Source organism: Lissotriton helveticus, chromosome 5_1 (genome assembly GCF_964261635.1).
Source record: "Lissotriton helveticus chromosome 5_1, aLisHel1.1, whole genome shotgun sequence".
NCBI classification, from domain to species: Eukaryota; Metazoa; Chordata; class Amphibia; order Caudata; family Salamandridae; genus Lissotriton; species Lissotriton helveticus.
In genome coordinates, this window is record NC_136065.1 from 1,351,835,197 (window position 1) to 1,351,859,120 (window position 23,924).

Below are 23,924 nucleotides of genomic sequence, written 5' to 3' on the forward strand. Positions count from 1 at the left end.
AAGGACATCACTGATGACATCATCCAGTGAATGTGTATCTTTCTGAAAAATAAATATTTTTTATATATGTATATCTAAAGGTTGATGGAAGAATAAATGGGTAAATAAATGTCTAAATGGATATTTTTTTTGTGTAAAATTGATTGGTTAACTGACTTATTAAATGTATCTTAGTGAATACATATATTAGCGAGTAATGTTTAAATATTTAAATATCTGTATCTGTGTCTCACTTTGTGTATAAGTGGCTGCATGGGTTGGTGAGTAGCTACATGAGTGTGTATATGGGTTATTAGTTGTTTTTTTGAGTATCAGTATCAGTGTCTGTATGGTTCGGTGGGGGATATTACTTAGAGCACAGATGCATGAACTAGTGACTCACTATTTGTATGTATTTTGAAGATCAATCAATCAATCAATCAATCAGGAGTTTGTTAAAGCGCGACTACTCACCCGTAAGGGTCTCAAGGCGCTAGGGGTGGGGGGGGTTTTGGGGGGGTGCAGGTTCCATTCCATCAAGGAGGGGGTCTGTCGAAGAGCCAGGTTTTGAGGTTTCTTGCGAAGATGGGGAGCGATGTTGTCTGTCTGAGGTGGAGCGGAAGGGCGTTCCATGCCTTGGCCGCGAGGAAGGAGAAGGAGCGGCCTCCCGATCTGGTCTTTCTGGTGCGGGGGACCACAGCGTAGGAAAGCTGGGCTGATCGTAGGGTCCTTTGGGGTGCGTGGAATTTGAGTCGGCTGTTCAGGTATGCTGGTCCGGTGCCGTGGAGGGCCTTGTGTGCGTGGGTGAGCATCTTAAAGGTGATTCTCGCCTCGACGGGGAGCCAGTGGAGTGTGCGCAGGTGCTGGGAGATGTGGCAGTGTTTTGGCAGGTTGAGGACCAGTCTTGCGGCGGCGTTCTGGATGTTCTGTAGCTTGCGGATGAGGTTTTTGTTTATTCCGGCGTAGAGTGCGTTGCCGTAGTCGAGTCTGCTGGTGACCAGGGCGTGAGTGACTGTCTTTCGGTGTTCGAGGGGGATCCATTTGAAGGTCTTACGAAGGAGGCGGAGGGTGTGGAAGCAGGAAGATGAGACAGAGTTGATCTGGCGGTCCATTTTGAGCTCGGAGTCCAGGATGATTCCCAGGTTGCGTGCGTGGTCTGTGGGGGTTGGCGGGTTTCCGAGGGCGGTGGGCCACCAGGTGTCACTCCAGGCGTCGGGGTTTGGGCCCATGATGAGTACTTCTGTTTTGTTGGTGTTTAGTTGTAGGCAGCTGTTTTTCATCCATTTGGCAACGGCTTCCATGCCTTCTCGAAAGTTGCGTCTGGCGGTGTTGGGCTCATTGGATAGGGAGAGGATGAGCTGAGTGTCGTCTGCATATGACACGATGTTGAGTCCGTAGGTTCTGACGATGGGGGCAAGTGGAGCCATGTAGACGTTGAAGAGCGTCGGGCTGAGGGAGGAGCCCTGGGGGACTCCGCAGGTGATAGGTGTGGGGTCCGAGAGGAAAGGGGGGAGTCTGACCCGCTGCGTCCTGCTGGAGAGGAAGGAGCAGATCCAGTCGAGGGCCTTGTCCTGGATTCCTGCATCGTAGAGTCTGCGTATTAGGGTGCGGTGGGAGACTGTGTCGAACGCCGCTGATAGGTCGAGGAGGATGAGGGCTACTGTTTCTCCTTTGTCCAGTAAGGTGCGGATGTCGTCTGTTGCGGCGAGGAGGGCGGTTTCTGTACTGTGGTTTTTTCTGAAGCCGGATTGGGAGGAGTCGAGGATGTTGTGTTCTTCAATGAATGTGGCGAGTTGGCTGTTGATGGCTTTCTCGATGACTTTCGCTGGGAACGGGAGCAGGGAGATGGGTCTGTAGTTTTTTAGGTCGGTGGGGTCCGCTGAGCATGCATGTGTACAAGACTGTATGGGTGGACGATTGTGTGTATGGGTGGGTTAGTGAGTATGTGTTTTTATAATTGATTGTTTAAGAGAGTAAATATGTTTCAGTTTCGGTAGAAGTATGTGTAGTGGTGTGTATATAGCGGTATTTTTTTTTATTTTTTATTTTTATTTCAAATCGTTTTTATTGAGGTAAGAAACCAAAAGTAGAAGACAGTACAGTAAATCTTCCGTTACAAGTGATTCGATACAGGTATTGTTAGACAAGTACAGAAACTACAAATAATAAGAAAGAAAGAGAAAAATCAATTCTTGCTTGTCTCATTGATATAGATTAACATGCCGAACACTTAACGTGTGGATGAAGCGGGTATGACTCTAACATATGAACGCAGATGTACACTCATATATCACAAGTTACTAGAACAAGAACGCACTACATCAAGGTGGATCAAAATGGAAGGAAGACATGTCTAACGATTTCCACAACTTCTTATTGGATGGACACCACGTAGAAGACTGTAATGCCTGATTAGTAGCACCTCTTAGGAAAGACAGCCATTCCTGCCAGATCTTGAAATTTACCTCATTAGCACATTTCCACTTGCATAAGACTACCTTACAAGCCAATGTTAACATTAAATCCAAAAGCTGGCGATCTTGTTCATTTGATAATCGTGGTTCCAGCCCCCCTAGAATGACATACACAAAGTCCTGTACAGGTTTTATCTTAAATACGTGATGAATGCATACAAATATTTTCTCCCAGTATTCTCTTAGTAAGGGACAGTTGAATAACATGTGAGCAAGATCACCAGACCCCGATTGGCAATTCCAGCATGTCGGAGAGTCACGTAGTTTACATTTAAATAGCTTTTCCGGAGTCCAAAACGACCTATTTATGAGCATATACTTCGTCTGGAATAGGATGGGTGATACTTTGTGGGCAAGTGCTGACTTATGAATCAAGTCCCAGTCAAAATTTATTCCTGTAGAATTCGGTTCCGCTTCCCATCTCGCTTCCACAGTTTTGTGAGATTTTCTGGGCAACGGTAGCAACATTTTATACACCTTTGAAACGAAGTGACCTGCGTACATAATGCGTGGGAGATGCGTTGTCAGCCATGGAGTGTAGGGTGAGAAGTTGCGGTTAGTTAGTGTCGCTTTGAGTTTTAGGAAATTATAGAAATCTATCGGAGGTAGATCAAACTTCTGCTGTAAGCTTGAGAACGGGATCGGGTTTCTATTGTCATACAAATCTCCCGCCAGGTTAATACCCTTTTCAGACCATGACTCCCAGAAGACTTCCACACCCGCATGTTTAAGGTAGGGATTTCTCCATAGGGACATACATGATGATTTAGAAAACGTCAATTTGGTTTTGTGCGTTTGGTCAAGTCTAAGTAGGGCCCTTCTGGTATTTAGCATTATATATCTGGAGTGTGGCAGGTGCGACAGATCCATGGTGAGTAAGGACTCAAGAGGAGCGCGGCCCACTATTGATCTTTCAATGTCAATCCACACAGGAGTATAGCTTGGTGATTTTATTAACCATTGAGCACCCTGTTTACAAAGAAAGGCTGTCTGATAGTTCCTGAACGAAGGTAGACCCAGGCCGCCTTTATCTTTCGCCAATTGTAGCTTCTTCAGAGATATCCTGGCTTTCTTTCCCCGCCACAGGAATACCAAACAGCTGGTCTATTTTAGAAACAAAATTATTCGAGAACGTCATAGGGAGCATACTGGCCAGATAGTTAACTAAGGGAGTCGACATCATTTTGAGTGTCTCAGCCCTGCCCCACCAAGAGAGGAATTTTGGAGACCAACTTTCTAGTAGAGTAGATATTTTTTTCAAAGTTAATTCTTCATTTATTTTTAGAGTGGAGACTAAATCTTTATCGAAGTCCAACCCCAGGTACTTAAAGCATTTGGGCTGCCATGTAAGACCAGAGTCCCCTAAGATCCCCTTATCACCTATATTGTTTAGGAGTTTGACCTCCGTTTTGTCTTTATTGAGCTTGTAGCCCGAGACCGTAGAGAAATCTTCAATGTCCGACATGAGTGCAGATACTGCCTCCTCCGCTCGCTCAGAAAGAACAAGCACATCGTCTGCATATGCTGTTAATTTGACCGTGCAGTCTCCAAATGGTATGCCTGCGATTTTAGGGTCTTTCCTTATATGGTATAAGAACGGTTCGATTGCCAATTAAAAACAACGAGGGCGATAGAGGGCACCCCTGCCTCGTACCTTGCTTTAAGCAAAATGAGGACGAAAACGATCCACCCGCCCTAACTCTTGCCGAGGGGGAGCAATATAGGGACATTACCAGCCGTGTAAATGTTTCCCCCAAGTTGAATTTGTTAAGGACTGCTTCAAGGAAGGACCAATCGACCTTGTCGAAGGCCTTTTCGGCATCCAACGTTATTGCTACTGTAGGAGTGTCTAGAAGTTTAGCTTTTTCTAGCACATGTGCCAAGATCCTTGTATTATCACTGGACAACCTATTTTTAAGAAAGCCCGCTTGAGATGGATGGACTAGCTGAGGAAGTACCTTCTGAAGACGGGCGGAAAGTATCATAGCCAGGATCTTACAGTCAATATTAATTAGCGAAATAGGCCTGTAATTTTTTGGGAGCGACGGGTCTTTCCCTTCCTTAGGAAGTACTGCGATTGTAGCCTCTGCTAGAGTACCTCTGACTTCACCAGAGCTATTTATCTCCTGGAATAGATTTAGTAAGGGTCCAGTTAATATAGTGGGGAATGTTTTGTAGAATTTTGCTGTAAAGCCATCCGGGCCTGGTGCCTTCCCTGATTTCAGTTTTTTGATTGCGCTTTCCACTTCTAGAGCATTAATCGGGCCGTTTAGACCATCCTGATCCTCGGCAGACAACCGTGGAAGATCACACTCACCCAAATAATTCTTAATCTTATCCTCCTCCACCTTTGAATTCTTTGCATAAAGGTCTTCATAGAATACCCTGAACACCTCAGCTATCTTATCTGGCTCTGAGTGTGAGGTCCCAGAGGCATCTTTAAGGATGCTAATAGAATTCTTTTGAACCTTAAATTTCAAATATGAAGCTAGGCTTTTACCAGCTTTATTGGCTTCACAAATTTTAAATCTCCGTCCTTTGTCGAGCCAAACTCCCGCCCTTTCACTTATCAATTTATTGTGTTCATATTTTTTATTCGCCAAAGCATAAAGAGTCATATCATCTCTAACCCTCAGATGCTTCCTTTCAAGATCTAAAATTTCACTCTCCAGGGACTCCAACTTCGCATTATAATTTTTATTCATGGCTGACCTAATCTTGATACACACCCCCGTATGGTACTTTTCATGGCATCCCATCTAATAAGATCAGATGTGTCCCCTTCTTTATTAATCTGCAGGTAAGAAGCAATCGCAGCTTGTATTGTGGACCTGTGTTGAGCATCGCTTAGGATCTCGTCGTTCAGGCGCCAAGACGTCTGACGAGGGGAGGGTTTGGCATTTGCGATGGATAAGGAGATGCAAGAGTGATCAGACATCACACGAGGCTCTATGGTGGTAGATTCTATTCTGGGAACCCCGTTCTGTGTTATGAGGATGTAGTCGATCCGGGAGTACGAATCGTGTGGTGTAGAATAAAAAGTATAATCCCTCCCTGTAGGGTTCTGAAGCCTCCATGCATCCACTAAATGAAAGCTTTGACACAGATTGATGAAGGCTCTATGAGATTTGCTTGATTTGAAAGGACAGTGGGAGTCCCTATCTAACGTTGCGTCCATCGGAAGATTGAAATCACCACCCACTATGTGAATAGCATTATCTGGGACATTTTCCAAATGCTTATTTAGATCCTCCCAAAACTTGAGGTCATTGGCGTTAGGGGCATATATGTTTGTAACATAAAACTCTGCATTGTCCTTACTTAGTTTGGCCGTAACCCACCTCCCGTCCACACTCGCCTCGGAAGACAAAACCTCCACCTTTGATTTCTTCGCAACAAGTATTAAAACACCATTCTTTTTATGTACAGACTCGGCGCCCACAACCTCACTGTAAAACTTATTCCTCAGGTGATAAAACTGCTTAGCTTCCAGCTTTGTCTCCTGTAACAATACAATATCGCCTTTTAATCTTCGTATATAATCTAAAAGTTTTTGTCTTTTGATTGGTTGGTTCAACCCTTTAACATTGAGAGATAATATCTTCATTTTGTCCATATTACATACTCCCATTGGAGTATTCACCGTGTTAAGTGTGAACAGTTAAGTGATGTTTCATCAGGAGAAAGACATTCGTCACAAGGGACCAGCAACAGTATGCTAATCTATCAACACCTCGAGATTCTGAAAGGACATATGAGTGAACATAGAGTCTATGACCCTCACCACCATCAAGTGCTAGTGCAATAACGAAAATGCAAGCAAGAAGAAGAATCAAAACTAAAAGACATGTAACACATACCCGAGCCCCCAGTCCCCTCATCCCCCCACCCTCCCCACCCCACCTGTATTCAGTAGGCATGGTGATTGGAGAGAGAGTGCGATGCAACCTCCCCGTGCTTAAACATATCCATAGAAGTTTGGAACATACGAACTTATGAACAGTCTCTGTAGTCTCGTGATTTGTTGCTAACTAATGTAACTACGTTAATCCATACATCTAGTAACCTAGTGCACATGATGGAATTCAAAGACTGCAAGAGAAAAGATATATGAAGCATGGCATATCTTCAGTGTGCGTGAGTTACAGAACCAACAGCATTACCAACTGGTATAGGCTTATGTAACAATGCATGCTAAAACGTTTTAACTTGTAAACAGAGCCTCTTCACTCGAGGTTCGCTATGCTGAGATACAAGAATACAAAAGTGGAGACATGGACTCCGTAACCAAAAGACCGATAGGAGCGCCAGTGCGCTCTTAACCTGGACCTTAACCTGGACATTCAAAAGTACAAGAGTTTGAGCAACACAAGAGTTTGAGCAGATTCTTGTGCTTACTGCATCCTTCCGCAACAAGGAAGAGGAAACCATTGGAAGATGTGTGAGACATGATGACCTTCATTTATAACCTGAGGCTGAAGCTTGGCCAGATTAACTTTCGGGATTGCTTGTCTCAATGTCCAAGTCCTCAGGGCCATCTAGCATACGTTTCAATTTTAGGGGATCGGAAAAAATGTGCGGAGAGCTCTGAATAATCACTCGATACTTTGCCGGACCAGCGAATCCATATTGGAAGCCCCTTTTCTTCAACAGCGGTCAGAGCGCCAAGAATGCCTTCCTGACGTCTACCGTCTCTTTACTATAGTCCTGCGAGATATAGACCTTAGCAGATTTCCACAAAATGTGATTGTTTTTTCGCATGAAGGTAAGAATTTGTTCTACATGCTGGTACCGTAGTGGCTTACAAACAATAGCTCTGGGACCTTTTTGGTCCTTAGATATCCTGGCCGGGACTCTATGGGCTCTATCAAATTCCAGTGGGTGCAGAAAAGTCATGTTAGTAGCTTGGGTAAACCAGGACTCAAGAAAGGCCACACAGCTCCCTAGTTGATCCTCCGAGCCTTCCGGAATACCAAAAATACGTAGATTCCCCCTTCTATTCCTGTCTTCCAAATCCGCGAGTTTCCGTGTCGTTTGGTCCGCTGCTATGCATAAGCGTTTTACGGCGTTGCAGGTCTTGACTTCCATATCCTCGAGTCTGCTAATCCTCGTTTCTGCCTCTAGTAGTTTTGCATTGGTGTCGCGGTTATCTTGTCTGATCGCTGCTACCTCTTCTTTGGTCGCTTTCGCCAGATCCCTGACTTCATCGAGTCTATTAAGTATTAAGTCTATCGGATCCGGGTTATCTTACCTTCCTTTGCCAGGTGAGGGCAGATCAGACTTAACTCTCTTTAGGCTTTTTTTTTTTTTTGGGGGGGCGCTAGAGGGCGCACAAGCTGCATGGCCGCACCTTCGTGAGGCTCCAGCAGCCTGGCATGCAGATCCGGCATTAATCCTACTTCCACTGCGCCCACCCGCCCGAAAATCCCCACGGAGGGGCAGCAAGTGCCGCTGCACACCCGGTGCAATTCTGAAGGCGCTACCCCCTTGGGCTCCGCAGTTACAGCAGACGGAGCCCCCCGGCTGATGTGAGACCTGCAGTGCCGGTCCCTATACTCGGCTCCTGGGACTACCTGAGCCCGGGGCTCGCCACGAGGACTGCAGGCTGAGAGAGCTGGACGGGAGGCGCGGCCGGCGCTGGTGGCGGGAGCGGCGGTGGCGCCCCATCGTACACGCAGCTGAGGGATACCACGAGGCAAGTGCGGCATGGCGCGGGGGGCTTGAGGCGATGCGGCGCTACCGCTGATTCTCCCTGTGGCCCGAGCCCCTGCTGTTGTGGTGAGTGTACTCTCCCAGCGCCATATTGGACTGTTGGAGCTTGCCTGCTGTGAGCCCTGTATTGCTAACGGCTCGATCCTGGCCCTACTGGGCACGAACTGCGGACTATCAATTGGCTGACATCCCGGATAGACTGCAAGCACCGCCGGCCTGGTGCAATTGGCTGCGATCCCGAGGCGCTACATTTTGGCTGGTGCTCCTGTGCCCTGCTCCGGGTTACTGCCACACGCCCGCCTGGCGCTTCATCTCCTGGGGAGTTGCCTTGGAGGCTCCTGCCGCGCTTCAGCCTAGCGCCACGTTTGGGGCAGAGACGCCACTGTATACAGCCGCCATTGAGGTACGGCGTTCCCCCTAGGCTAACTCCACCTTGGCTGATGCGGGGATAGCGCCGTGTCGCGGTGATTCCTTCCTTCCCATTGCCGCCATGGGGAAGCCGGACAGTCGCCAGCCCAGGCTGCAGTTTGAACCCACGTCGCAGAAGAAGGCGACGAGACACACGGGGGACGCTACGCAGCCCCGGAGCCCGGCCACAGAGGCCGCGACGTCGACTCCTCCACCCCCAGATATGGCCGCCATGATGCAAGAAATGCGCCAGGGCTTTGCAACGGTGGTTGACAAGGTGGATAGACTTTCCTCTAGAATGGACAGTATAGTCCAGAAGATGGATGTGCATGAAGAGCGTATTGTTGAGGTGGAGCGCCGGATATCTGAAAATGATGACGCCACGGCGGCACATGACTCCCGCCTTGCTCGGATGGACAATGTGTTGAGGGTGATCGCCGCCAAAAATGAGGAGTTAGAAGCGAGGAGCCGGAGGAACAACATTCGCGTCACGGGTATTCCGGAATCGACCAACACGGGGAAGATGGAGTTGTACATGGAGAGGCTGCTTACTGCGGCGGTGGGGGCAGAGGCCCTTTCGGATCAATTTATTGTGGAGCGCGCTCATCGCTCCCTGGGACCTCAGCCCAAACCTGGAGCCCAGCCGCGACCTATAATTGCACGCTTGCTAAACTATCGTGATCGCGATGCGGCGCTACGTGCAGCCCGGGCGAACCAAAACCTCACGTATGATGGTGTGTCCTTCTCCATCTACCCTGACTTTACCCCGATGGTTCAAGAACAAAGACGGAAGTTTCTAGTGGTCAAAAGGAAGATCCGAGACCTGAACATTGACTATGCCCTTTTGTATCCGGCCAAACTACGAGTCACACATCAGGGCACGCAACACTTTTTTCTCAACCCTCAACAGGTTGATGACTACATTAAAACTTTGCCTAAATGGAATAGACGACCTGCGGACGCTGAGGACCAGCATGCATCGGATCCTGAATAATCGACGGATGGCTTTGTATTCTTATTGATTCCGCACCTCCTTGGAATGTCCTCACGCCTCACTGCACTGGGGGTACTATCCTTCTCGGCGGTGGCAGCGGCTGCCCTTGGGGTGCCATGGACGGGTGTTGGACTGCAGGTGGTAATGTATGCCAGGCCCCCACCCCCCTTACTCCCTCTCTACTCCGGGAGACGACACTGAGGGTAGCCTTGTACGGAGTGGGAGGATTGGGGGTGGTAGAATGTGCGCCTCAGCTGACCCCTACTGGGTGTTCCCCAATGACATTGACTCTTGTTTATTTTTATTTTTTGCTGGTTGTTCTTTGGTTTGCTTGGTGTATGGGTGGGGGGTGGGCTTAGGGTACTGGCGAGTTGGGGACGCTTCAGTGGGAGGGGGGTGGTGGGATGGTGTCCTGATGGGTTGGAATGAGGCAGGCAGGGTATGGCTCCCTTTAGCAGAGCCGGAACGGTTCGTCCTACATGGTTGGTTACTGGTGACTGCATTTCTTTCTACGGGTCCTGTCCATTTGTTGGGACGCTCTGGGGGGAGGCGGGTGGAGGGTTGTATTTGGGGAACTGTTGGGGTTCGTTTTCAAACATGTGCATTTGGTGTTTTGAGCAAGCTCTTCTGCCTTTGTGGGGGGCGGTTGGGGTGTGGCCGGGGGATGGATGTGCAGGATGTGCGTGGTGTGCACTGTCTAAAGCTGGGACATGACGCGTGTGGTAGAAGTGCTCCTTCAGGGCTTGGCCTCTTGACCCCTCTAGGTGTCACCGGGCGGGTACGATTTCGTGATGGCCTATTCATCGCTGGTGATGTCAATGCGGCTCGGCGCACAATGATCCTGACTACATGCACATATGACCATACATGGGTGACACACGCTTAAATGTCATTACTTGGAATGTGAGGGGGCTAGGGGATCATAGGAAAAAGAGGCAAGTACTGAGCTACCTTGATCGCCACAAAATTCATATTGCTTTCCTACAGGAAACACATATTGCGCCCCATAGACCTGGCACCTTTGGACGTAGATGGGCTTCACACTCAATCTTTGCTAATTACTCCTCATATGCGCGAGGCACGGCAATTCTGATTAGGAGAACTACGCCTTTTCAGCCTGCCGGCTCCAGGGCTGACCCTCAGGGGAGATATTGCTTGCTATGGGGAAGGCTGGGACGCCTGACGGTGATGCTTGCGTGTTGCTATGGGCCTAACACTGATGACCCACAGTACTTCACTGACTTATGGGCTGCGATAGTGGAGACAGGACCGCAACACCTCATATGGGGAGGGGATTTCAATACTATCTTGCACCCCCCTCTGGATAGGTCACACCCCGCCCCCCACCATTACACGAACGGGCGTGAGGTCCTTAGAGCAACTGTTGACAGCAATAACCTTATAGATGCCTGGCGTTCCCACTGCGGGCCAAGGGAGGAGGGTACACACTTCACGGCGCAGGCTAAGTCATGGGCACGGCTCGATTATTTCCTCCTTACCTCGCAACTTTATGCGACACTGGTTCACGCGTCGCACCTCCCCAGAACATACTCAGACCACTCCCCTGTCGTTATTGCATTACGAGGCTCTGAACTGGGCCCCCCGGTTACAGCGTGGCGTATGCAACCCTCTATGCTATTGGACTCGGAGTTCCAGGAGGAACTTCGGGTGGAATGTTTGGACTTCTTCAAACGTAATAAGGATTCTGTCCAGGACGTCGAGACTATTTGGGACGCCTTTAAGGCCACGCTCCGGGGTCTCTGCATCTCAAAGGGCTCGGGGGTACTCAAGAGCATACTGAATAGGTTACGCACGCTGGAGTCTGACCTACGGAGTGCTGAGGAAAGCCTCAGGGCGAACCCGGATAATTCGACCCTCGCTCTCATAAGGGAGAGGCTGTCGGAGTATTCCGAGGAGGCAGCTCGTGAAGTTAAGTTTAGAAACAAGTATTGGGTGGCTAGAAGATATGGGGAGGGTGAGAGACCTGGGAAGGCTCTAGCAGCAACGGTCAGACTCATGCGCTCGCCAACAGTCATACTGGAACTTGAGACCGCTGAAGGGCTGGTACTCAGGGACACCACGCAAATCCTAAATGAGTTTGTGCGACACTATGGTACGTTGTACTCCTCTACCAGGACAGGGTGAACTTACTCTGGACGACTATCTAGCAGATGTGTCTTTGGGGTGGCTAAGCGAAGCGCAGAGAGCCTTTTTAAGCGCCCCGTTTGAACTGGATGAGGTCAGAGAGGCTATCATGCATATGAAATCGGGTAAGGCCACCGGGTTGGATGGCATCCCTCTTGAATTTTATAAGACATTTATTGACTTCATGGCGCCAGTGCTGAGGGAAGTATATGAGGACGCGCTGGAGGTGGGCCACCTCCCTGCCTCCATGAGAACTGCCCTTATCACATCCCTGCTCAAGCCCGGTAAACCCCCTAACAGCTGCGACTCCTATAGACCTTTATCCTTGTTAAACTGCGACGTGAAAATCCTTGCCAAATTAATTGCAACGCGCATCAGCCTTCTGTTGCCCGATCTGATACTGCCTGATCAGGCCGGATTTGTCCCTGGAAGGGCAACGTCGCACAACCTCCGTACCTTTTTTTCGGTCTACGACTCAGTCCACGGGGACCTCCCGATGGCAGCCATTTTCTTAGACGCCACAAAGGCGTTTGACTCGCTTGAGTGGGACTATGTGTTCAGGGTGCTCGAGCGCATGGGCTTTCCGCCTATATTTCTCTCCTGGATTCGATTATTGTACACGCATCCAACGGCCAGGGTCCTCATTAATGGGAAACTGTCTCCGGAGTTCCCGATTTCTCGAGGGACTAGGCAGGGCTGCCCCCTTTCCCCGCTCCTGTTCGCTATCGCCACAGAACCCCTGGCTGCCAAATTACGTCAGCATCATCGCGATAGTGCATTGCGCTGTTTTCAGAGACAGATTCTTGTCTCTATGTATGCCGATGATATCACTCTTTACGTTCGGCACCCAGGCGACAACCTACATCCAATACTCAGGGAGTTTATACGATTTGGCGCCCTTTCGGGAGTCCAAATTAACTGGAACAAGTTATGTATCTTCCCCCTTACTGCCTCGACACGTCAATTCCCGCTGGAATTCCCTCTTGCTTGGTGTGAGGGTGATTTTAAGTACCTGGGCATTCACGTGGAGAGAGATAGAGAGGCGTTGATGCGTGCCAACTATGGCACGGTGATGGATAAGATAGGCGACAACATCTCCAGGTGGATCACACTCCCTCTCTCCATGGCCGGAAGAGCTTCACTAGTTAAAATGGTAATCCTCCCTCAGCTGTTATACCTCTTCCTGAACATACCGTTTCATCCCGGACCCTATTTTTTTCGGCTGCTACGTTCGGAGTTGCTCCGGCTGGTGTGGGGTGGAAAGGCGCCCAGGCTCAAGTGGGAAATTCTGGTTCGACCGTACTCACAGGGCGGCTTCGGTATTCCGGATTTCGAACTTTATTACCGGACTGCTCAGGCCCACTATGCATACTTCTGGGTGCGTCAGCAGCGATACATGCCTCAACTGGCGGCTGAGCACTGGTTGGCCCATCCGACCCCCATTGAAGGTGCGTTTTTTTCCCGGATTGAGGGCAGAGATAAAACTCCTAACACGGTGGCTAGTACTGTGACGGCGTGGAACTCCATCACTTTGAGGCTCGACCTACAATTCCTCTATGCTCCGCAGCTGCCACTGACCTACCACCCACAGCTCCCACTCCTACAAGAAGCTGGCTTTCAGAAATTGCTGAAAAAACTTCATGTAACCACTTGGGGGGACTTGTACCATGATGGCGCATTTCGTTCCAAAGACCAACTTTATGAGGGTATACAACCGACGCCCCTAGACCTGTTCTACTATATCAGGCTCCGGCACGGACTGCAGGCCATTACGCCTGACTTCCCACACGAACCCCCAGTACTTCTTCCCCTACAGACCCTGCTGCTCCAGGACAATCCCATTAAACTGGTTTCCACACTTTATAGATCTGTTCGTGCCAACATGACTTACACTACTCTACCGGCCAGGGACAAATGGGATCAAGATTTGGCCATGACCCTTACGGACAAGCAATGGGAGTTCTGCTTGCAGCAGACCGAGCGCATTTCATCTAACAGCCGTTATAGGATAATACACTACAAATTTCTCCACCGACTGTACCACACACCGGTGCGCCTGCACAGATTTCAGCTTAGACCTACGGACTCATGTGACAGGTGTAAGGCTCCCGGGGCAGACTTTCTTCACCTTGCATGGGGGTGTGCTGAGGTAAACCGCTACTGGACTCAGGTGTTTCAAGCACTGTCCAAAATGATACACATGATAGTGGACCCGTCCCCATTGGTGGCCCTACTGGGGTATGTTGAGCCTCTCCAGGCAGCTCACCGCAAATATGTAGCACTAGCTATGCTCCTGGCTAAGCGCAGGGTGGCCTGTAGATGGGGGAGAGGAAGGGCGCCCAAGTTTAAGGATTGGATGAGTGATATGGTGTACTGCCAAGAACAATTGCACACTTATTCTGAGCTGCTGCCACCCGCTTCTAGGCCTACTGACATTTGGGCCCCTTTGCAATGTTACTTAATAACTGACCCCCCAGAGGATGGCGAAGATTGAGGCTACGATGTTGAGACGTTGCAGTGTGGGTCCCTGGTTCCTGAGTTGAGAGCCTGAGGTTGAGGGCCTGAGCTGACCTTGTGCGGTCTGGAAAGTTGCCTGTTTTTGTATTCCCCCCCCCCCCACACATTGGTTTACATTATCTGTGGATTGCCCATGCTCCCGGGAGGCGGCCCTGACGGCTCCCGGCTTGCTACCTTGGATGTTAGGAAGCACTGTCACTGCAACTGTGGACTCAAGACAATACCGACTGCACACCTCGCGCAGACTTATGTGTCTGCTCTAGCACCTGGCCTGCGCGCCCCCCCTGAGATCACCATGTTACTGCACATGTTACTGTTGACTAAAAATATCAGAATATTGCGGAACACTTTGATTTGGCTGTGTGAATGCTGCACTTGTCACTTGGATGTTGTTGGTTTGCGAGCTTATGTTCGCATTGATAAAAAATATGCTCATGGTTGTCATTTATATATGAATGGATAGCGGCCAGCCTCCGGGTTGAAGGCGTGACGCTGTGTAATCCTGACAGTGCTGAATAAATGTTTTGCAAAAAAAAAAAACTCTCTTTAGGCTTTTTGCTAGCTCTTTATCTGCCATGACTGCTCGTGGCGTAGACTGACTGATCGTTGACAGTGGTCCTCCTGTCTTTGTGCCTGATCGTTATGGTGCACTCGCCTTCGCCAGCCTCCGGTACCCTGTTCCTGGCCTGACGCCAGCAAATGACCAATGATAAATCAGGGCCACCTAGGAGCCGGAGCGATAATCAATCTATCTGTGTGTTTCCTGACCGTGATCGGGCACCGTGATGAAATGTGCGCTCCTCACCTTAGGGTGGAAGCCTGCGTCGCCATTTTGGAAGCCACCACGTGCACCACTCGCACGTAAATCCTGCATCAGTAGGGCCACCTTGTCAGCCTAAATTTTGCTTTAACCTCAATAGTAGCGTTTAATAGGAGCCAGTCCCAGAAACCTGCATCCAAGCATTCACTGAAATTCTTTTTCCCTCTATTCTTGGTTTCTGGTGTAACACATGGTTCAGTTGCGGGTCAGAAATCCCCACGTATTGGTTTCTTCACATTTATCCAGCACACAGACTTTGTAATATGCGAGGTGCGGAAGTCACAGTCACTTAGCATTGCAATGATTAAGCACAGCATGTAGTAGACGCTAGCTCCAGAAACCTTCATTCAAGCATTCACATAAATTCCTTTACCAGCCTCCTGGACATCATAATATGCGAGTTGCAGTAATTCTAGAGTCTTAGCAATACCTTGCTTAATTTGAGACCATGACCTGCCTTCCCATATAAGATCGTAAGAAAGCCACAGAATTCGAAAATCGCCAAAAATCACATTTCCGCTTGTTGCCAATCTTATGGAAGAACGTCTTCACTCCTTTTCCCCGTGGTACATGCTGGTAACAGCAAAGCCTGATCCGATGTGTATAGCCTTAAAAGTACGTTAGGCCGCCATCTTGCGTGAGTGCGAGCGGCGATCACCTTATGAGCAGCTCTTGTTGTGCCCAAAGACGCTTGTATTACTCACGGTTTCCTTCGCGCTCATTTTCAAAAGACCGGTTCACCACCGGAGTCCTCAGCTGTCCGCCCTTACATTGAGCGGGATCCTCGCCTTTCGTCCGCCGGCATCCTGGGTGGTCACGCGGTCCTTCGCCCGCCGCAGCTCCCTGCAGCCCGGCAGCAACCGGAGCGGAAACTACGGAGCAGCCAAAACCCGACTTCTCCCTCGCAGAACTCGCCGATCGAGACCTCTATGTGCTCCTCTCACATTCCGGCGTCCGATTCTTCCGTTTTCGTCGGCGCTGGAGAGGTTTTACACGCTCCAAATCTGTATTACGGCCTCAGCACGGGCAGAGAGACTCACAGAGCCGCCATCTCTCTCGGCGTCCAAACAACGCCCCTCCGTGTATATAGCAGTATAATCAAGTAAATGTTTTTTTGATAGTTTATTTGCATGTGTGAATTTGTGTGAGTAACTATATGGATGAGTATTAGTGTGTAACAGGATGTATAGGTGTATGAGTACATATGATGAGTAAGTACATGCATGAGTGACTATATAGAACTGTTGGTGAATGAGTGGATGTGTATGTAGATGTTGGAATTACCTAATAAGTTGTTGTAATTAGTATTGTTTTCTCCTTTTTTAAGAAAATGTTAGTTTCTATTTTTGAATGTGTGTGTCAAAGGTTATTTTATGCTGATAGGAGGTCTGCCACTTTGTCACAAGGATGTTGTCATCAGTGATGTCATTTGAGATGTCATGAGTGATGTCATGAGTGATGTCACTGACCATGTCATGAGTGATGTATTATGTGACGTCATCAGCAGTGCATTGCACGCGCAAGTTATAGTGAGTCCAACTAACTATAACGTGGGAATTTCAATGGTTTTATGCGAGTAAAATTTCCACCTAACTATAACTGGTGTGAAACCTATGTTTTTTTCAGTGAATATAATATATATGTATATTCCAGCTCCAAGCCAACTACATAATTGTATTGGAGGGCCGTTTTTGTATACATGAAATAGCTTATATAGCATCACCTTATTTTTAGATTATTCTAATACAACACCTTTCATTAAATCCATATATTTACAAAAAAAATATTTTTGAAAATTGTTATAAAGCCGTGGATTGGCTATACCTCTTTTCAGTTTTCACATTCATCGCAATCCATAAACTCTTTGTCAAAGAAATTCAACAAAATTCATGAATATCTAGCCGGGTAGCGGCATCAGTCACAGTTCATTATTTTTACACTGAGATTTTTAAATTATCACAAGATTTCATTCCAATTACTCGTGTTGATCACATTTGATACATTCAATAGCAACAGAGGACAACAAAATTCAACAATATTATGCCATATGTTGGCTTTCTTGACATTCTTATTGCTCCAAAAGTTCAAATTTATCATAAGGATTCAATGACATTGGTTATGATAATCCCAATCTCTAAATTCACAGTCAGTTGAATTAAAAAAAATATATCAACCAAATTCAATAAAATTCAACTAGATTAAACCCAATTCAACTAGAATAACCCTAAATTCTAAAGGTAAACCTATATTCATCGGTATCATCGCTCAAAAATTCAAAAATTCTCCAACATGAGTTGCCCAGACGAACTACCAGTTCTTCCCCGCTGTTCATATCATTAGGAGACTTTGTTTGTAAGTCTATGATATATCTTGACTCGAATCTGCAAAGTTTGGTAATACCATGACCCCCCCTTATGATGGCTGGTATATATTCAATTGGTGTGAGAAAAAATCCCAGGACGTCTAAATATATAGTGTGAACAATCGGGATGGATCAGTGGTCAAGAAGGAATAATCGAACAGTTAACAATGTTTATATAAAATAAATATTTTTAATGATTATTTGTTTAAAAAACCATACAGTGTATGACCAAAAGGTCAAACCATATGATAAAGATAAAAGATGCTTCAATTACATACAGTTCTAATAATCATATAACATAAAATTCATAATCAATACAGTGAAATTTATGCACAAAAATACACATAATGAATCAAATAAAGAAAGGAAACATAAAAACTCGACGCGCGTTTCGGCAGTGAACCGCCTTCTTCAGGAGACATAGAATAATTCCTGAAAAAACATATATGAAAGAGAAATGTATATTAAAATATCGTCCATATATATATATGATCATTCATTCAGATGTCAGCTAATAAATAATAATTACAAATGGCTAAAAAAACATGTTAAACAATATCACCACATCAAATACGACATTCCTTCCTATCTAACTGACCCTCCATTACAATTTGCTCACCCAATGGCAATAATTGCCAGGAAAATGTCTCATGATTGTACAGTATCTGACTCAACAAGGACTGATCATAAATGGATCATTCGTAACCGATTCCAACCTTTATCACTGATGAGAAAAAACTGATAAACTCTTCCTTGACAACCATATGTTCGCTATATTCTAAACTTTACATTTTATTTCCCCATTGATGGAGGTTGTAAATATGGGGTTAATTAACTCCTCATATATCTTTAGATAGAATGCAGGCAAAAAATAACAATACATGATCAATTACTTACAACATTGAACGCTCTATCCATGCAGTAACTATGCTTGAAGGTAAAATCCTCTGCAATTTTGATAGTGATAGTGAGGATCCAAAGTGGAGATAGTCCTGGTAATATAAGAGGGGACATGACTGAGACAGGGATACAGCCTAAGTTATGTTCATTTAAAAGTGCGACAGAATGGGTCAGATACACTGCGCAAGACATGTGGATACCCCTACAATTTAAGGTAATTTTATTACTAATATGGAAGACAAAGTAGGCCGGTGCACATGGGAATTTCAGTGTGCGCACAGCCTATAGGTTGTAACTCATTTAATTGTCAACTATTCTCATAGAAGGCCGTAAATATATATTTTTACCTGATCTCCACAGTAGTAAGTAGAAATCAATATTCGGGATAAACGTTGCCTTGTCCAAATACGACTTAATATGGTTTCCAAATACACTCAAATGACTGGTAGATGGGAAAAGGCGGATGATATGCAAAAAAAGGGGGGGAAAAAGAGAATATTGAATGATAACTCATCAGCATTGTATACGGTAGATAGTACATATTATTTAGACCCAACATAATTCTACTATTGTGCAAGGGTGCGTTACATGAATACCTGGGTATTTCCAAGGGGGCTGGTAGTATATACAGCGCCGATATAAACAGTTCTAAAAACGTTGATCACAATGTAGCTGGTAGGAAACATTAAAAGAATACATCAAAAGCACTATTAGAGGCAGTAATACATAGGTTTGATTATTGCGGACTTTATCTAAGGATAGAACTCATATAACAGATAAACTGAAGTGCTTCTCAGTTACCTTTGACTATCATGTGATATAGAGGATTGCAGTTCCAATGAGTATTGCCCGGTTTTGGTTGACTCAAAGGGAAGGTAAAAGAAGTGTCTGTAAATAAAGTCACGAATACGGGTCAAAAACAGTTTAAGCCGCAATCCGCGATAGGTCATGATGTTAAAAGTTTTAAGTGCGCCTGACAAAGTGGGATTCTTACCTAAAATAAGTAAATAATAGACGGACAGCAGAATGGTGCTGCTCCGGCGCTCGTGTTGTGGGGATGATGTTAAAACTTTTAACATCATGACCTATCGCGGATTGCGGCTTAAACTGTTTTTGACCCGTATTCGTGACTTTATTTACAGACACTTCTTTTACCTTCCCTTTGAGTCAACCAAAACCGGGCAATACTCATTGGAACTGCAATCCTCTATATCACATGATAGTCAAAGGTAACTGAGAAGCACTTCAGTTTATCTGTTATATGAGTTCTATCCTTAGATAAAGTCCGCAATAATCAAACCTATGTATTACTGCCTCTAATAGTGCTTTTGATGTATTCTTTTAATGTTTCCTACCAGCTACATTGTGATCAACGTTTTTAGAACTGTTTATATCGGCGCTGTATATACTACCAGCCCCCTTGGAAATACCCAGGTATTCATGTAACGCACCCTTGCACAATAGTAGAATTATGTTGGGTCTAAATAATATGTACTATCTACCGTATACAATGCTGATGAGTTATCATTCAATATTCTCTTTTTCCCCCCCCTTTTTTTGCATATCATCCGCCTTTTCCCATCTACCAGTCATTTGAGTGTATTTGGAAACCATATTAAGTCGTATTTGGACAAGGCAACGTTTATCCCGAATATTGATTTCTACTTACTACTGTGGAGATCAGGTAAAAATATATATTTACGGCCTTCTATGAGAATAGTTGACAATTAAATGAGTTACAACCTATAGGCTGTGCGCACACTGAAATTCCCATGTGCACCGGCCTACTTTGTCTTCCATATTAGTAACAAAATTACCTTAAATTGTAGGGGTATCCACATGTCTTGCGCAGTGTATCTGACCCATTCTGTCGCACTTTTAAATGAACATAACTTAGGCTGTATCCCTGTCTCAGTCATGTCCCCTCTTATATTACCAGGACTATCTCCACTTTGGATCCTCACTATCACTATCAAAATTGCAGAGGATTTTACCTTCAAGCATAGTTACTGCATGGATAGAGCGTTCAATGTTGTAAGTAATTGATCATGTATTGTTATTTTTTGCCTGCATTCTATCTAAAGATATATGAGGAGTTAATTAACCCCATATTTACAACCTCCATCAATGGGGAAATAAAATGTAAAGTTTAGAATATAGCGAACATATGGTTGTCAAGGAAGAGTTTATCAGTTTTTTCTCATCAGTGATAAAGGTTGGAATCGGTTACGAATGATCCATTTATGATCAGTCCTTGTTGAGTCAGATACTGTACAATCATGAGACATTTTCCTGGCAATTATTGCCATTGGGTGAGCAAATTGTAATGGAGGGTCAGTTAGATAGGAAGGAATGTCGTATTTGATGTGGTGATATTGTTTAACATGTTTTTTTAGCCATTTGTAATTATTATTTATTAGCTGACATCTGAATGAATGATCATATATATATATGGACGATATTTTAATATACATTTCTCTTTCATATATGTTTTTTCAGGAATTATTCTATGTCTCCTGAAGAAGGCGGTTCACTGCCGAAACGCGCGTCGAGTTTTTATGTTTCCTTTCTTTATTTGATTCATTATGTGTATTTTTGTGCATAAATTTCACTGTATTGATTATGAATTTTATGTTATATGATTATTAGAACTGTATGTAATTGAAGCATCTTTTATCTTTATCATATGGTTTGACCTTTTGGTCATACACTGTATGGTTTTTTAAACAAATAATCATTAAAAATATTTATTTTATATAAACATTGTTAACTGTTCGATTATTCCTTCTTGACCACTGATCCATCCCGATTGTTCACACTATATATTTAGACGTCCTGGGATTTTTTCTCACACCAGTTGTTACCCTGCCCTAGGAGTCTATATACTACCCAGGGGGTCCTTGTTGTCTTCACTTGGTATATATTCAATTCCATAATATTTTACCAGATCCCTATTGCACTGATGTTTGCTTCAAAAGTGTCTTGCCACCGGTTATGTGATGTCAGTTTTTAGGTTTTGCCTGCAAGTGCGCACGTAGTGCGCATGCGCTAAAAAACCTTTTGAGTTGTATGTGGGATCGATGACCCGCCTCTGTCTCTCATTGGCTAGCTCCATAAATGGAGGCTAGCCATTGGGAGACAGAGGCTGTCAATCACGCTATCTAGGGGAAAACGCGATTCGGGGGCGTTTCTCGGGCTTTTTTTAAGCCCCGCCCCTTGTTGCCGTGTGTCACGGGCCGCGCTGTGATTGGCTGCATGCCCGGGACACCCCAGTGACGTCATTTACCGGGCTGCGCTGTGATTGGCTGCCGGCCCGGGACACCCCCGTGACGTCAGCCAATCACAGCACGGCCCGGGACCTGACTTGTTTGGTTTTGCCTCGGCGATGCGCACGAAGTGCGCATGCGCCAAAAAACCTCATGAGATGAAAAAGGGCTCGGGTATACGCCGCCTGCTCCCATTGGCTAGCTCCATAAATGGAGGCTAGCCATTGGGAGCTGAATCTGTCTGTCAACGCGGACCAGATACGGAGGCGTTCCCGGACCCGTTTTCGTGTTTTCTTCCGTAGGCGTTTTCACTCCAGCTGGGCGTTTTTTTGCTGTCTGTTTCTTCCGGCCGGCCAATCCCTGCGTGGCCGGCCGGCCGGAAGTCCCGCCCCCCGCAGCCCGGGAGACAGGAGAACAACCATGGCTGGCGCTCTGCCGGGCTCCCGTGAGCTGAGGGAGCCCGGCCGCATCAGAGGCGGGAGAGCCCTGCAGCACCACCACGCCGCCCGCAGTGAGTAGTGCCTCGGCTAATCGGTGTTTTTTTAGGGTTGGACCCTTTTGTCTGTGAGCAGGGATTGAAGCAGAAACAACGCCAGCAAAGGGCGACAACGGCGCTGTTTTTTCTATTTAGTGACGGCAGCGAGTTAGGTGCAAGGTGAATAGGGGCGGACATTATATAACATTTATGAGAAGGGGCGAGGGCGCCCCATTACTTGTGCAGCTGTGGCACCGGGGCCCAGGGGGGTTGAGAGGAGCCCACTTCACTCCAGCTGGGGGTTGCGGGCCCCTTGCACGTCCTTGCACCCTTGCTGAATGGGGAGGAGGACGGCTGATGGGTGAGCACGGCTCAGAAATGCATCTCTACTGGGAGAGAGACGGGCCGACGGGGAGAGGCAAGGAAAGCAGCAACTTGTTGGGTGACAAAGATAAGCAGATCATAGTGAGTGGGAGGGAGGCGAATGGATATTATGAGAGAGAAGGGACGAGTGCGCGGAGAGAGGACAGGCTGAGGCTGCCGAAAGCAAAACGCGACCCACTGAGAGGAGCAGGAGATAGATGGGCGGAAAAAAGAGAGAGCGGGGACTGATGAGGGAGAGGGGACCAGCTGAGGAGAAAGAGAGGAGGGACAAACGAGGGACGGAGATTATGGGCTGGTGTGAAGGAGAGCAGTGTGCAGGCACTGGTGACAGACGGACAGATATTAACGAGGGAGAGAGGACAGACGGATGAAACGGAGAGGAGGGTCGAATTTGGGTGGTGGGCGGCGAGAGCAGACTGGTGAATGGAGAACTACAACTAGAGTTGAGAGAGAGGCCCAATGATGAAAAGCGGAGCCCGGACTAGTGGGGAGAGGCAGGTGAAAAGGTGAGCAGAGGACCAGTGAGTGGAGCGGGGACGGCCTGCTGAGAGAAGCGCAGCCAGGAGGCAGTGTGGGAGCGGGGACAGACGGATGAAATGCAGAGCGGATACCAACGAGGGAGAGGCAGGACAGACGGATGCGAGTGAAAGCAGGGGGCCGGGGGCCGGGTCGAATGGTGAATGGATACAAAATACCAGCGTGGGGAGAGTGGCAGACGGGGAAAGGTTCACGGGAGCTAGTGAACAGGAGAGGGCACGGTGAAGAAGAAGAGCGCGGGGAGAGTAGATATGCGGATGAAAGGAGGAACGAGCAGGGAACACTGACAGGAGAGTAGACTGACTGACTGGGGACAGACTGGTTAAAGGAGAGCAGGAGCTAGTGAGTGAGAGGCGACAGGCGGGAGGCAGAGCGGGGATGTGTGAGCGGAGAGTGGTCGGCTGGTGAAAGGAGAGGACAAACTAGTAGGGCAGTTGCGGGCAAATGAGTGAAAGAGAGCACGGACTAATAAGAGAGGGGGAGGGCAGACGTATAAACGGGGTGCAGAGACGAATGAGCAAGAGATAGATTTTGGACTGATAAAAAGGACAGTAGGAAGAGATAAAGGAGTGAGAATACGGATGAAATGGGGAACAGGTACTAATGAGGGAGAGGGGACGGGCGAAGATGAATGAACAGGTGTAAAGGACAGCAGGGGCCAGTGAGGAAAGACTGAGGACAGGGAGAGGGCGAACTCATGAGAAAAGAAAGGTGAGCTATGGCTGGGAGTAGAAACGGTGGTGATGCTCAGCTCGAGTTATGGCACACACTGGATGCTGGTGTAACGCAGGCCCCGGCAGCCCCAGCGATGCGATGGAGGGGGGCGGGATATCCACTGAGAGTGCCCCTACGTGTCAGGGGCCCTCCATCAGTCCTCCGTGTGCCCCTGTTGCCTGCTTGTGCCTCAGTGTGCCCCTGTTGCCTGCTTGTGCCTCCGTGTGCCCCTGTTGC